The sequence below is a fragment of the Loxodonta africana genome, chromosome 21 (assembly GCF_030014295.1).
Source record: "Loxodonta africana isolate mLoxAfr1 chromosome 21, mLoxAfr1.hap2, whole genome shotgun sequence".
Classification (NCBI taxonomy): Eukaryota; Metazoa; Chordata; class Mammalia; order Proboscidea; family Elephantidae; genus Loxodonta; species Loxodonta africana.
Genome location: NC_087362.1, coordinates 74,886,865 through 74,903,182, shown reverse-complemented (window position 1 = coordinate 74,903,182; position 16,318 = coordinate 74,886,865).

Genomic DNA, 16,318 nt, shown 5'->3' with positions numbered 1-16,318 from the left:
ACTAAAAAGAACATGCCTTGGATCAGAGGGATTAGACACAGAAGGAACCTTTGTTGTGCTTTTTTTCTTTTTAAGATGCAATGAAGTCCAGTTTTACTATGAGAAGATGGAAGCCCAGAGAAGTGAAGTGGGTCCCCAGGTCTCGGCACCCCGAGCCCTGCTTTCTGCTGTCTCGTTGCTTTAGCTGGCTGTAAGTTTCCAAAGCCGAGCGGTTCTAAGCAGCAGCCCAGATGTTCCATGCAGACTGTCAGTCATTCAGATTTAAAGTGGAGTTTTTTCACAATGATTCCTCCTTCACAGCATTATATTAGCCTTTTTAAAAAATGTACGTAACACCTTGTTATCCCGCAGTTTTGCTGCAGTGATTTCCTAGCACCTGCAAGCTCTGCAAACAATTACTGTGAATTCGTAATAAACAGTGTTCGTTAACCCTTTGTAGGCTTAACGCTAGGTGGAGCTTCAGTGTTTTTGCTTCTGTGATCTCTGTTGAGTCTGAAGGGAACGTTGTACACTAGAAATTAAACATTTGCTTGCTACATCTCTTGAGTTTGGGAGAATGATTTGAGCCTGTATGTTCCACTACATATTGTTGAAAAGACTATTCTTTCAGCTGTTGAATTACTTTGGCACTTTTGAGAAATACTAGCTTACCTACATAAAAATATATGTGAGTCTATTCAAGTCAAGTCATGTAAGCCCTACAAATTTGTCCTTTTCCAAAATTACCTGACAATTTGAGGTTGTTTGCATTGCCATGTAAATTTTAGAATCTATCAATTTCTACAAAAAAGGTTGCTGGAATTTTGTTTGGAATTGCATTGAATCCGTAGATCGATTTGGTGACAAAGAATATCTTAATGGTACCTAATCTTCTGATCCGTGAGCGTAGTATATTTCTCCATCTATTTAGATTATTTTCTCCCATAATGTATTTAGTTTTCAATGTACAGACCTTGAACATATTTTGTTATGTTTATCCCTACATATTTCATATTTTTGTTTTTGTAAATACTATTTAAGTACTGTTTTTTAATTTCAGTTTCCAGTTGTCTGTTGCTGATACGCACAAATATAATGGATTTTTGTATACTGTCTCTGCACGCAAGCTTGCTAAACACACTTAATTGATTCTAGTAGCTTTTTTACTGATTCTTTTGTATTTCCTATGTATACAGTCATGATTTCTGTGATACATTATGTATGCATTTCTTTTTCCCCTTGTTGCACTGGATAGGACCATCAGTGTAATGTTGAATAGGAAGTGGTGGGAGATGAAGTCATTTTATTGTTCCTGATATGAGAGGAAAAGCATTCACTCTTTTACCAGTTAGTATGATGTAGATACAGGCTGTCAGGCTGAGGAAACTCCCCTCTATTTCTGGTTTGCTGATTTTTATTATGTATAGGTATTGAATTTTATCAAATGACTTTTCTGCATCTGTTGAGATGATCATGTGCTTTTCCTCTTTTAAGTGGAAAATTACATTGATGTTCAAATGTTAAACCAGTCTTACTTTCCTGGGATAAACTTACTTGGTCATGGTGTGTTATACTTTGTATGAACTGCTAGATTTTACTTCTAATACATGGTTAGGGCTTTTTGTTTTTTGGGTTTTTTTTTTTTTTTTTTTTTGCATCTATGTTTATGAGGGACATTTGTATGGTTTTTGTGTGTGTGTGTTTTGTCTTTGATTTTGATGTAAGGGCAATGCTGACCTCATAAAATGAGCTGGAACATGTTTCACCTCCGGCTTTTCTGATTTTATATAGTATTGGTGTTATTTCATCCTTAAGTGTTTGATAGAATTTACCACTGAGGCCATTTTATTGGTGTAAAGATTTTTAATGTAAAATTCACTTTAAAAAAATTGATACAGGGCATTCAGCTTTTATATTTCTTCTTGAGTCAGTTTTGGTAATATATGTCTTCTAAGGAGTTTATATGTTTCATTTAGGTTGTTTTTATTGACATAAAGTTGGTTAAAATAGCCACTTGTCTTTTTTTTAAAATACGCTTTTTTTGTGTGTGTGAAAATATACACAGTAAAACATACACCGATTCAACTATTTCTACATGTACAATTCAGTGACATTGATTATATTCAAGTTGTGCAGCCATTCTTGCTATCCTTTTCCACATTATTCTACCACCATTAACATAAACTCAGTGCCCCCCCTAAACTTCTCATCTAACTTTTCGAGTTGCTGTTGTCAATTTGATCACGTATAGATAATTCTTTAAGAGAGGACAGGGCTCAAGGCAGATTTTCTTTACTAATTAAGTTAAACTGTAGTTTACAGATGACTTCAGGGGATGGTTTCAGCCTTATTATTCTTTAAATAGCTGTTGAATCTGTAATGATGTCTCTTCTTTCGTTCTTGACACTAGTAATTTGTAGATTCTCTCCTTTTCACTTATCAGTGCAAATAAAGGTTTGCAATTTCATTAATCTTTACCAAAGGCCAGCATGTGGTTTAATAGGTTTTCCTCTATTGTTTGTCCATTTTCTATTTTATTGATTTCTACTCTTAAGTTTTGTTTTCTTCCTACTTGATCTGGGTTTAACTTGTTCTTTGTTTAGCTTCTTAAGGTGGAAGCTTTAGATGTTTTTTTCTGTTACGTATAATCTTTTCTGTTATTGATTTCTAATTTATTTCATGGCTAGAAAACACACTCAGTATGACTTCTAGCCTTTTAAATTTATTAAAACTTGTTTTATGACCCAGCCATGTAGTCTCTCTTGGTAAATATTTTATGTGCAATTTAAATAATGTGTGCTTCTGCAGTTATGGGGTATAGCTCTATGAATATTAATTAGATCCAGTTGGTTTATAATGTTTATTGTGTTATTTAAGTCTTCTGTATACCTATTGCTTTTCAATAAATATATTAAGTGTTCTGAAATCTCAAATTATAATTATAGATTTGCCAAGTTCTTTTTTCATTTGTCAGTTTTCACTTCCTGTATATTGAAGTTCTGTTTATATGCATACTCATTTATGATTGCCATGTCTTCTTGTTGAATCAACACCTTTATCATTATAATGTTACACACTTTATCCCTAACGATGTTCTTTGAAGTCTGCTTTGTCTGATATTAATAGAGTAAGTACAGCTTTTTTATATTAGTGTTTTCATGGTATGTATTTCCATCTTTGTACTTTTGACCAACCTTTGTCCTTTTTTTATACTTGAAGAAATCTTTAGCCCCTTTAATCCATTTGAGTATTAAATTGCACATCCTTTATATCTGTGTTACTTTATTTGATTTTATTTTGAAATAATTATAGATTCACGAGAAATTTCAAAAATAATAAAGAATAGTCTATTCAGCAAATGGTGCTTGGTCAACTGGATCTCCATGTGCAAAAGATTGAAGTTGAACCCACGCCTCATACCATACACAAAATTAAGTAATAATGGATCAGTGACCTAAAATATGAGAACTAAAACCATAAAGCTCTTTGAAGAATACAGGGATAAAGCTTTAGGATTTTGTTTTTGGCAGTGTAGCCTTAGATACAACACCAAAAACACAGACAACAAACACAAAAATAAATCAGTTGGACTTCATCAAAATTAAAAACTTGTGTGCACAAGGGACTTTATTAAGAAAGTGAAAAGATAATTTACAGAACAAGAAAAAAATTTGCTAACCATATATCTAAAGAAGGTTTAATATCCAGAGTGTATAAAAACTACAACTCAACAAAAGGACAAACAACCCAATTTAAAAATGGGCAAGGCACTTGAGTAGGCATTTCTCCAAAAATATATATACAAGTAGCCAATAAGCATATCAGAGATGCTCAATGTCATTAGCAAAATCCAAATCAAAACCATAATGATACCACCTCACACCCACTAGGATGGCTGTTACCAGAAAATAACAAGTGTTGGCAAAGTTGTGGAAAAATTAGAACCCTCATGCATTGCTGATGAGAATGTAAAATGGTACAGCCACTATGGAAACGTTTATGGTTCCTCAGAAAGTTAAACATAGAATTACCATATGACCCATCAATTCCACTCCTAGATAGATAACCCAAAGACTTGAAAGCGGGGACTCAAACAGATACTTGTACAGGAATGTTCATCGCAGTATTATTCACAGTAGCCAAAAAGTGGGAAAGAAATCTACATGTAATTGTTCATTAACAGATGAATGAATAAACAAAATGTGGTATATACATACAATGGAATATTATCCATAAAGAGAAATTAAGTTTTGATACATGCTACAATGTAGATGAACCTTGAAAACATGCTAAGTGTGATAAACCACACACAAAACAACAAACATTGTATGATCCCACTTAACATGAATATCTAGAATAGGCAAGTGCAAACAGACAAGTATATTAGTGGTTACCAGGGGCTGAGGTGGGGGGTGGAAGTAGACAGTTAATGCTTAAGGGGTACTGAATTTTTGTTTGGGTGATGAAAAACTTTTGAAAATAATGGTGATGATTGTATAGCTTGGTGAATATGATTAATGTCACTGAATCCTACACTTAAGACTGATTGGAACAGCAAATTTTTGGTGATAGGATTTTTCACAATTTTTTTTTAACTTTTATTGAGCTTCAAGTAAACGTTTACAAATCAAGTCAGTTTGTCACATATAAGTTTATATACACCTTACTCCATACTCCCACTTGCTCTCCCCCTAATGAGTCAGCCCTTCCAGTCTCTCCTTCCGTGACAATTTTGCCAGCTTCCAACTCTCTCTATCCTCCCATAAAATGCATTTTGATCAAAGATTCTATAGAAGAATCCTGATCAAAAGGGAGAAGATGTAGAACAGAATTCAAATTTTCATGGACTCTAGACTTCTGGAGCAATGAAGGGTGGATTATCCCCTGAAGTCATCTTAGAACTGAATGATAGTTTAGCTTAACTAGTAAAAAAGGCCTGCCTTGAGCATTATTATGCTCTTTTAAGAACTATATGGGATCAGATTGACAACAGTAACTCAAAAGATTAGATAAGAATGTTAGGGGGCAGTGAGTTTATGTTAATGAAGGAAGAAAAACTCAGAAAAGGAGGGTGAAAATCGTGGCACAACTCCAAGAATGTAAGCGGTGTCACAAAATTGTACAGGTAGAAGCTGTTGAATTGGTATATGTTTTGATGTGTATGTTCTCAACAACAAAAAATTTAGGAAAAAAATTTTTAATGACATCTTAAAAAATGGTTAAAAAGGCAAATTTTTTGTTATATGTATTTTACCACAGAAATTTTAAGTTCCATGGACGCTTCACCCAGCTTTGTCCTCTAAAAGCATCTTACATAACTAACACATTGTCAAAACCAAGGAAGTGGTAATGGTCAACGCTATAAACTACCCAGTAAAAAAACTGGCTATGTTTTAATATTTAAAGTGAGTATCTGACACTTTCTCTACCTTTTCGTTGGAGTGTTTAGACTATGTTTAATATAATTATTGATATATCCATTGCTGTCGAGTCGATTCTGACTCATAGCAACCTTATATGTCTAGGTTTAAATCTACCATTTTGCTCTTTTCTGTTTGTTCCGTGTACTCTGTTTTTGTTGTTGTTATTCTTTTTCTGTCTTCTTTGGGGCTTTTTTTCATGATTCCATTTTATCTTCGTTTAGTGGCTTATTAGCTATTAGCTTGCTTTTTAAAAAAAAAAAAAAGTTTCTCTAGGGTTTGCAATACACTTCTATAACTTATTCATTCTACATTCAAATAATTTTTTTCACCGCACATGTAATATAAGAACCTTACGACAATAACCTTCCTTTCCTTCTTCCATCCTTAGCACTGCTGTCGTACATTTTAACTTCTACTTGTGCTGTAAAGGCCAAAATCGATTGTTACTTCAGTTCTAAGTAGTTAAATTTTTTAATTAAAAATGAGCACTGTCTTACATTTACCCACATATTTACCATTTCTTGCACACTTTTTCTTTGTGAAGATCCATTACTCCATCTGGGCGCATTTTGTTTCTGCATGAAGAACTTTCTGTTCCGTTACTTTGGTACATTTCTGCTAGTAATGAATTTCATGGGTTTTGTTTGAAAAATGTTGGCTGGTTACAGAATTATGAGTTGACGGGTTTTTCTTGTCTGAGGATTTTGAAGGTGGATTATTCTTGCATAGTTTCTGACAGGACATCAGTAGCCTTTTTTTTTTTTTTTTTTCCTTGTACATGATGCATCTTCCTTCTCCTTTACTGCTTTTAAGACTCACTCTTTATGACTAGTGATATATATATGTCTGTGTGTATATATATGCATGTATGTCTGTATATACATTTACCTTTAGGAAGTAAGTCACAGCCTAGTGTCCTTCACCCCAAAATACTCCAATACGTAGTTCCAAAAAAAGAACAATCAATTACATAGCTGCTGTACAATACAATAATCAGCATTAGTCAACTAACAATACTGCCTTCTTCTACGGCTCTTATTCAGACTTTGCCAGCTGTCTCCTTTTTAGCAAAAGAAAATCCCAGATCATGCATTATCATGTTTCTTTAATATCTGTTAATCTGAATCTGTTCTTCATCCTTAAAATCTTTTTTAAATTTTTTATTTTTCGTCAAATCAGGGATGCAATCAAGGAGCCTCTTGGTCTCCCAGAAGAGTGCTTCAGGCCAGGAACAGTGACAAGTATGACAGGGTCCTCCAAGAGCTCCGCTTTGATCCTACATTCTGACGGGGTCGACAACCTCTGCTGGCCCCTAGGGCTCTAGAAAGGCCCAGGAGGGCTTTGGGTGGAGATCTTTGCTGGTTTTTTATTCAAATATAACTGACTGATGAGTTTGTAGTGAACTTATCTCAGTAGAATTTGTATTTGTCAATGCCAACAAGGCAAGCCAAGGACTGTGCGGGCACTTGCACATGTATGTGTGTTTATATAAATGTACAAAAAATCCTTTCTCATGAATTCTTTGGGACTGACGAACCAGAATGGGTCACAGCTCTGCCAGTCTTTTTGTCCTAGAATGTACGTACCACAGAGTACACTCCTTCCAATTCTGTTTCCTCGCATTGATGATACAAAACGATGTGCTTCATCATCCATTAAGCTCCTCTATTTGCATGGCCCTGCCCCTGAGCCCCTTATTCCTTGTTCTTTGTATGATGTTCTTAAAAAAATTTCAGAATGTACTGTGTTTGCCCCCAAGTAACTCATAGTCCATTGAGGAACCTGAGTTCAAGGAAATAAAAGGGCATGTGTAAGAAACATGCTGGGTTGGCTGGCACTGAACGGAATCAAGCATGAAGACTTTCTGAAGCGTTCTGAGCACTTTTCCAAAGGGAGAGAGGGACAGCCTGTTGAGAAGGTGGACAGACTTCCCAAACAATGAGATGACTCGGAAGGGATTCCTCGAGCTGGCAATAAACTGGGAGCCTGTTGGGTCTCTGACTAAACGTGACCACCAGACAGGGAGGGCTGCACAAGCCGTGCAGCTTATTTAAAATAAAGCCTGCGATGATAAAGGGAGCAGGGTATAGGTGCTGTATCATTAATTCTGACTGCTCAGAATATGTCTGCACGCTTTATACACATACAACCCAGGATCTCACACCATTACACCTTTCGAAGTGCTGAGCTGGAGATGAAAGAAAATAGAACAAGCTCCAAGGAAACCGGAAGAGATGAAAGGATCACAGTTTCTTCAACTAACTCCAAAGTCTTGAGAGACCCAAATTCTGCTTGATGGAGTGAATGCTGCAGATCGTACCAGCCATCAGTAAGACAGAGTGGAACTCCAGAGAGAGCCCTGGGTAAGAAAGAACAAGCCCTAGCCCCCAAAGATTGGGGTTCCCTTGATCTTGGTCAGCGTGATGGTGGTGCTGCCCCTCAGGGATAGTGCTTCTCATCAGAGATAGGGTGGGTAAAATTGCAAGTGGTCACACAATCACCATTCTTTCCTTTACAAAGAATTTGTGCTAGGAAATAGCCTAACATGATGCCGTTTAAACAAAAAAATGGGCGTTTGTGTGGCTCGTTTCTGGGAAGAGTATAGGAAAACTCATGTAATTTGGACGTTGTGCATGAACCAGGGCTTCAGAGACTGGAAGCTGGAAGTCGATACTCCCAGGTTCACCTCTGCATGCTGTCCGCTGTTTTTGGTGTTGATCTCATTCTCTCTCTTTGCAAGCAGGCTTCTTCCACGTAACAAGTACATGTTTACATCTTTCCAGCACCTTGATTCCAAAGTCCCATCAAGAAATCTGATGGACCTGGCTGAGGTCACATGCCCGTTACTGAACCTATCCAGGCACTCAGGGAAGGCCTCAATGAACAGCAGTTAACTTGAAGAACAAATGATAAATTCAGAGTGGAACACACTGAGCTTTCAGGACCTGGGTTATATCCAGGAGACTATCTTGCACTTTGATTGTGGGGCTTCTGCTACTCTGGGCAAAGAACCACCCAAACCCAACCCGGTGCTCAGGATCCCAGCCCACACAGGCTTCAGGGCCCTATCTCACTGAGCTCACCTTGAATGTGGAGTAGACACATACAGGCAGGTTTGCCATCTAGAACATCCCAGGTTAGCTAACGCAACAGAGTGGCCCCTGTGAAACAAGAAAAGTTACAGGAACAGATAACCACATGCTGTCCCCATGATGCCTCAGGGTGTTAGGGAGGGTCACACGCACTTGGCCAGGCTTCATTCCAGCACCTAGCCAAAAAAAAAAAAAAAGTTGCCATCTAGTTGACCCAACTCTTGGTGACCTCGTGCGTCAGAGTAGAACTGCTCCATAGCATTTTCAATGGTTTTTCAGAAGTAGATTGCCAGGCCTTTCTTTCTAAGTGCCTCTGGGTGGACTTGGACAGCCAAGCCTTTCGGTTAGCAGCCAAGAATCCAACCATTGGCACCACCCAGGGACTCCAGCAAATAATAAGGGGGTAGTAAATATCTGTTACAAGGAGCCCTGGTGGCACAACAGTTAAAGGGCTCAGATGAAGAGTCAGAGATTTGACCACACCAGATGCTCCCTGGGAGAAAAGATCTGGCAATCTCCTCCCATGAAGATTATAGCCTAGGCAGCTAACAGACACCTGAGGAAATGCTCACAATCATTAGCCATTAAAAACCCAAAACCAAACCCAGTGCCGTCGAGTTGATCACGACTCATAGCGACCCTATAGGACAGAGTAGAACTGCCCCATAGAGTTTCCAAGGAGTGCCTGGCGGATTCGAACTGCTGACCCTTTGATTAGCAGCCATAGTGCTTAACCACTACGCCACCAGTTTCCAAATTAGAGAAATGCAAATCAAAACTACAATGAGATCCCATCTCACCCCAACAAGGCTGGCGCTAATTAAAAAAACACAAAATAAGAAATGTTGGAGAGGTCGTGGAAAGACTGGGGCACTTATGCACTGCTGGTGGAATGTAAAAAGGTACAACCACTTCGGAAATCGGTTTGGTACTTCTTTAAAAATCTGGAAAAAAAACCATTAAAAAAAAAAAACCCATTGCTGTCAAGTCAATTCCGACTCATAGCCATCCTATAGGATAGAGTAGAACTGCCCTATAGAGTTTCCAAGGAGCACCTGGTGGATTCGAACTGGCGACCTTTTGGTTAGCAGCCATAGCACTTAACCACTACGCTACCAGGGTTTCCAAAAATAGTGCCATACAATTCAGCATTTACTGCTAGGAATATATCCTAGAGAAGTAAGAGCCGTCACACACACATTCATATTCGCAATAACAAAAAGATGGAAACAACCTAGGTGCCCATCAACAGACAAATGGATAAACAAATTTGGTATATACACACAATGGAATACTATGTAATGATACAGAACAATGACGAATCCGCGAAACATCTCACAACATGGATGAAACTAGAGGGCATTACGCTGAGTGAAATTAATCAGTCACAAAAGGACAAATATTGTATGAGACCACTATTGTAAGAATTAAAGGAATAAACCTTACCAAAGATGTAAAAGACCTATACAAAGAAAACCACAAAGTACTAGTGCAAGAAACTAAAAAGGACCTACATAAGTGGAAAAACATAGCTTGCTCATGGATAGGAAGACAACATAGTAAAAATGTCTATTCTACCAAAAGCCATCTACACATACAATGCACTTCCGATCCAAATTCCAATGACATTTTTTAATGTGATAGAGAAATCACCAATTTCATATGGAAGGGAAAGAAGCCCCGGATAAGCAAAGCATTGCTGAAAAAGAAGAAGAAAGTGGGAGGCCTCACTCTACCTGATTTCAGAAGCTATTATACAGCCACAGTAGTCAAAACAGCCTGGTACTGGTACAACAACAGACACACAGACCAATGGAACAGAATTGAGAACCCAGATATAAATCCATCGACATATGAGCAGCTGATATTTGACAAAGGCCCAGTGTCAGTTAATTGGGGAAAAGATAGTCTTTTTAACAAATGGTGCTGGCATAACTGGATATCTATTTACAAAAAAATGAAACAGGACCCATACCTCACACCATGCACAAAAACTAACTCCAAGTGGATCAAAGACCTAAACATAAAGACTAAAACAATAAAGATCATGGAAGAAAAAATTGGGACAACATTAGGAGCCCTAATACAAGGCATAAACAGAATACAAAACATTACCAAAAATGACGAAGAGAAACCAGGTAACTGGGAGCTCCTAAAAATCAAACACCTATGCTCATCTAAAGACTTCACCAAAAGAGTAAAAAGACCACCTACAGATTGGGAAAGAATTTTCAGCTATGACATCTCCAAGCAGCGCCTGATCTCTAAAATCTACATGATTCTGTCAAAACTCAACCACAAAAAGACAACCAATCAAAAAGTGGGCAAAGGATATGAACACGCACTTCACTAAAGAAGATATTCAGGCAGCTAACAGATACATGAGAAAATGCTCTCGATCATTAGCCATTAGAGAAATGCAAATTAAAACTACGATGAGATTCCATCTCACTCCAACAAGGCTGGCATTAATCCAAAAAACACAAAAGAATAAATGTTGGAGAGGCTGCGGAGAGATTGGAACTCTAATACACTGCTTGGGGAATGTAAAATGGTACGACCACTTTGGAAATCTGGCGTTTTCTTAAGTTAGAAATAGAACTACCATACAACCCAGAAATCCCACTCCTCGGAATATACCCTAGAGAAATAAGAGCCTTTACACGAACGGATATATGCACACCCATGTTTATTGCAGATCTGTTTACAATAGCAAAAAGCAAGGTGTCCATCAACGGATGAATGGTTAAATAAATTATGGCATATTCACACAATGGAATACTACACATCGGTAAAGAACAATGACGAATCTGTGAAACATTTCATAACATGGAAGAACCTGGAAGGCATTATGCTGAGTGAAATTAGTCAGAGGCAAAAGGACAAATATTGTATAAGACCACTATTATAAGATCTTGAGAAATACTATAAACTGAGAAGAACACATACTTTTGTGGTTACGAGGAGGGGAGGGAGGGAGGGCGGGAGATGAAGGGAAGGACAATACTCAATACACAGAAGGTCAGCTCAAATGGACTGGACCAAAAGCAAAGAAGTTTCTGGGATAAACTGCTTCAAAGGTCAGCGGAGCAAGGGCCGGGGTTTGGGGACTATGGCTTAAAGGGACTTCTAAGTCAATTGGCAAAATAATTCTATTATGAAAACATTCTGCATCCCACTTTGAAATGTGGCGTCTGGGGTCTTAAATGCTAACAAGCGGCCATCTAAGATGCATCAATTGGTCTCAACCCACTTGGATCAGAGGAGAATGAAGAACACCAAGGTCACACGATAACTAAGAGCCCAAGAGTCAGAATGGGCCACATGAACCAGTGACTTACATCATCCTGAGACCAGAAGAACTAGATGTGCCCGACCACAACCGATGACTGCCCTGACAGGGAGCACAACAGAGAACCCCTGAGGGAGGAGGAGAACAGTGGGATGCAGACCCCAAATTCTCATAAAATGACCCGACTTAATGGTCTGACTGAGACTAGAGGAATCCCGGAGGTCATGGTCCCCAAACCTTCTGTTGGCCCAGGACAGGAACCATTCCCGAAGACAACTCATCAGACATGGAAGGGACTGGACGATGGGTTGGAGAGAGATGCTGACGAAGAGTGAGCTACTTGTATCAGGTGGACACTTGAGACTGTGTTGGCATCTCCTGTCTGGAGGGGAGATAGGAGGGTAGAGAGGGTTAGAAACTGGCAAAATTGTCACGAAAGAAGAGACTGGAAGGAGGGAGCGGGCTGACTCATTAGGGGGAGAGTAAGTGGGAGTATGGAATAAGGTGTATATATAAGCTTGATACTTGATTTGTAAACTTTCACTTAAAGCACAGTAAAAATTATTTTTAAAAAATTAAAGAAAATGTTTAAACATGGAAAAAAGCATTCTTTGATGGTTACGGGGTATGGGGTGGGGGAGGGGAATTCACTAGGTAGTAGACAAGGATCAATTTCAGTGAAGGAAAGGACAACACACGATACCGGGAGAGTCTACACAACTGGACCAAAACAAAAGCTAAGGAGTTTCCTGGAGATATCCAGACACTTTGAGGGACAGATTAGCTGGCACTGAGGCCTCGGGGACCATAGTTTTGGGAGACATCTAGGTCAATTGGCATTACAAAGTTTATTAAGAAAATATTCTGCATCCCACTTTGGTGAGTGGCATCTGCAAGCAGCCATCTAAGATGCATCAATTGGTCCCATCCCACTTGGAGCAAAGGAGAATGAACACTAAAGACACAAGGAAAATATTAGCCTAAGAGACTAAAGGACCACACAACCAAAGACTCCACAAGCCTGAGGCAAGAAGAACTAGATGGTACCCGGCTACCACCAATGACCACCCTGAGAGGAAACACAACAGAGAATCCCTGACAGAGCGGGAGAAAAGTGCGGAGCAGAACTCAAATTCACTTAAAAAGACCAGACTTAATGGTCTGACAGAGACTGGAGGAACCCCCAAAGCTATGGCCCCCAGATGCTCTATTAATGCAGAACTGAAGCCATTCACACTCTTCAGGCAAAGATTAGACAAGACTATAAAACAAAAAACAATACATGTGAGTGTGCTTCTTAGTTCAAGCAGATACACGAGACCAAATGGACAGCTCCCATCTGCAGGCAGAATGAGAAGGCAGGAGGGGACAGAAACTGGTTGAATGGGCACAGGGAACCAGGAGTGGAAGGGGAAAGTGTGCTGTCTCATTGTGAGATTTGCAACTAGTGTCACATGACAATATAGGTATAAATTTTTGTATGAGAAATTGAGCTGTAAACTTTCACCTGAAGTACAATTAAAAAAAAAAAAAGATTACAGCCTAGGAAGCCCTATGAGATGGTTCTACTCTGTCCTACAGGGGCGCTATGAGCTGGAATCAACTCAATGGCACACAACAACGACAACAACAAAAAACCAAACCCTTTGGAAAGGAGTCAATTCCTACTCCTAGTGACCCCATAACACAGGGTAGAGCTGCCGCACGGGGCTTCCTAGGCTGTAAATCTTTATGGAAACAGACTGCTACGTCTTTCTCCCACAGAGTGGCTGGTGGGTTTGAAACACCAGCCTCTGGTAAGCAGCCAAGTGCTTTATCCACTGCGCCACCAGGGCTGCACATAACAACAAATATTTGGGGATTGATGATTGTTCTCAGGACTGGGCCACAAAAACAAGGTATCCCAACAGGCAGGCTTAACATAAGGCATGCCGGCCCTCAAGCATGGGTGAGGGTCCAAAGAAATGGGTGAGAGGCCTAGGCAGAGAGAGGTGGAACAGACAGGTACGCCCAGGGGACACACCACGCTCTGCTCAACCAGAGAGTCATCCTTCTTCAATCTCTTCCTCTGATCTGGCTTTGTCTTTGCCAGAAATTTTGCTAGTTTCTTCCCACTTGTCCTCCGTCAGGAAACAGGCTTTTTGCTCTCTTAACTCGACTCTGACTGTCCATCCCCCTGGCTCCCTAAAAGCCCCTGTAAGACTCAGCCCTGGCCTCCTGAGTCCCACCCTGAAGCGTAGTGCCACCCTCCTGTTCACCTGCATCCTCCAACTGGGCCTCGGCCAATGAGGGGGTCTCTGAGGAAGGGCTTCTGTCCTCCTCTGCCCCAGGCTCCCACTGGATGTGTTTAATGTAATCCCCCCATTAAACTCGATATTGCTGAGAAACCTCTCAGACTGGAAGCAATGCTATAGGGGAAAAGGTTAAAATGAAAAAGTTACAAAAATGTGAGAACTGACAGATATAATATGATGACACTCGAGAAGGGTGAAAAATTCAGCTTTAGCTATAACTCAGAGCAATTCTTATGAGTTCTCCCCACACCAACAACCAGGTGAAATTGAAAACAGGACATGGCTGTGGCCGTAGACAGAGTTCTGGGTGCCCCTGAACATGTGGCCAGCCCAGCACATCCAGCAGCAGCCAGCCTCAGCTGTTAACACTGCCTCATCACCTGCCAAATGCTCTCTTTCTTACGCCAGTGCCGCTGGGACCTGAGGCCGAAACAACCAGGGAGGGAGGGACATTATTGGAACTCTAACCTCACTTTTTGGGGGTATTGGGAGTTGACCCCTTTCTCCAGCCACTGCCTTCCTAAATCAGAGAGAAGCCTAGCTTTCCCTCTGCCAGAAGCCAAGATACAAGGCAAGAGTAATGCTGGCTTTGATGGTTAAGATTATGTGTCAACTTGGCTGGGCCGTGGTTTCCAGTGGTTTGGCAGTTATATAATGATGTAATTTGGCAGCTATGTAATGATGTGGTTATCCTCAATTTTGTGGTCATCCTCTATTTTCTCATAACACCAAATTTACATAATGACTTAGTGTATGGAACTCTAACCATGTCAATAAATGAAGAGAGAGCGTATTGTAAATGAGGTTGCCATGATTCAGAGTCAACGGCAACTAACAACATGTGATTCTGCCTCCGTGTCTGAGGGCTTTGAGGTGTGAGTCAGCATCCCTAAGTCTTATGTGCTCTGAGATGCTCACCAGGCAGAGGCGATGAACCTGGGGGCCTGAGGGCTGGACCAGAGACGATGGTGAATCCACTAGGGGAAGGGATGGCTTGTGGGTTCAGCCTCTCCCCAGTGACACACGGACTTCAATGTTTGCACATACTTTCCACTAGAAACTTTTACCTCAGGTGGACACTTGTATGGATGAGTGGACAGATGGACAAGCAAGTGAACAGAACCATTACGGCACAATGAAGCCTCTAGAACTGAACCATGCCCGCCATGTCAGACCTACTCTTGGGTTATGTCTTCATTCTTTTCTCTTGTGGCTGAGCATGGCCCAGGGCTGGCCCTCAGGGGCTTCTCACCAAGTCCTCACTCATGGTTTGAACTGGAGCCCATCAGCAGGGATGGGTCAGATGAACTTCATGCTACAGAGAAGGGGCTCCTGTGCTCCCCACTGTGAGCCTGGGTAAAGTAGGAGGGGGTAGGGTGGGACAAGTCCCTCATGACCATGCCCGACCAAAAGCCACCTTCCACAGGCTGCCCTTTTTGGGTGCTGCCCTCTTTGGGTGCTGCCTGTGGCTTTGTGATACCAGGAAATGGGAATATTTGGGGCATTTTTTGGTTGGTTGTTTTCATAAACAGCATGAAGAAGTCTCTACCAAGCTCTAGGTATTGGTTAGTCACCTGTCATTCAGGATGGGTGCACAACTCCAAGCCGTCCTTAGCTGTGGCCAATCTCGGTGTGTGTCTTGATGGCCCCTCACAGTCAGGATGGACACACACCTGCAAGCCATTTCTACCTGTGGCTGATCTCAGTGTGTGCCTCGAGGGCCCCTCACGGTCAGGATGGGCACACACATGCAAGCCATTTCTACCTGTGGCCAATCTCAGTGTGTGCCTTGACGGCCCCTCACAGTCAGGATAGATACACATCTGCAAGCCATCCCTACCTGTGGCCAATCTCAGTGTGTGCCTTGATGGTCCCTTGCAGTAAGGATGGACACACACCTGCAAGCTGTCCCTGCCTGTGGCCAATCTGAGTGTGTGCCTTGACGGCCCCTCACAGTCAGGATGGACACACACCTTCGAGCCATCCTTACCTGTGGCTGATCTCAGTGTGTGCCTTGACCCCTCGCTTGAAGCAAAGCCTGGCATCCCAGGACCATGTTCACTGTCATGCCCTGCCAAGGGGCCTCTCACCTCATGGTATTCTGGACCCTTCCTGCTCCCTCTTCACTGTGACTGCTCTGTGGTGTGGAAGGACTGGGCCTTTGGAGCTCAGAGACCATGGTTTGAGTCCAGGCCAGGGCTGCTGGGTACAGCTGTGCCTTGTGCCCAAAATACCTGG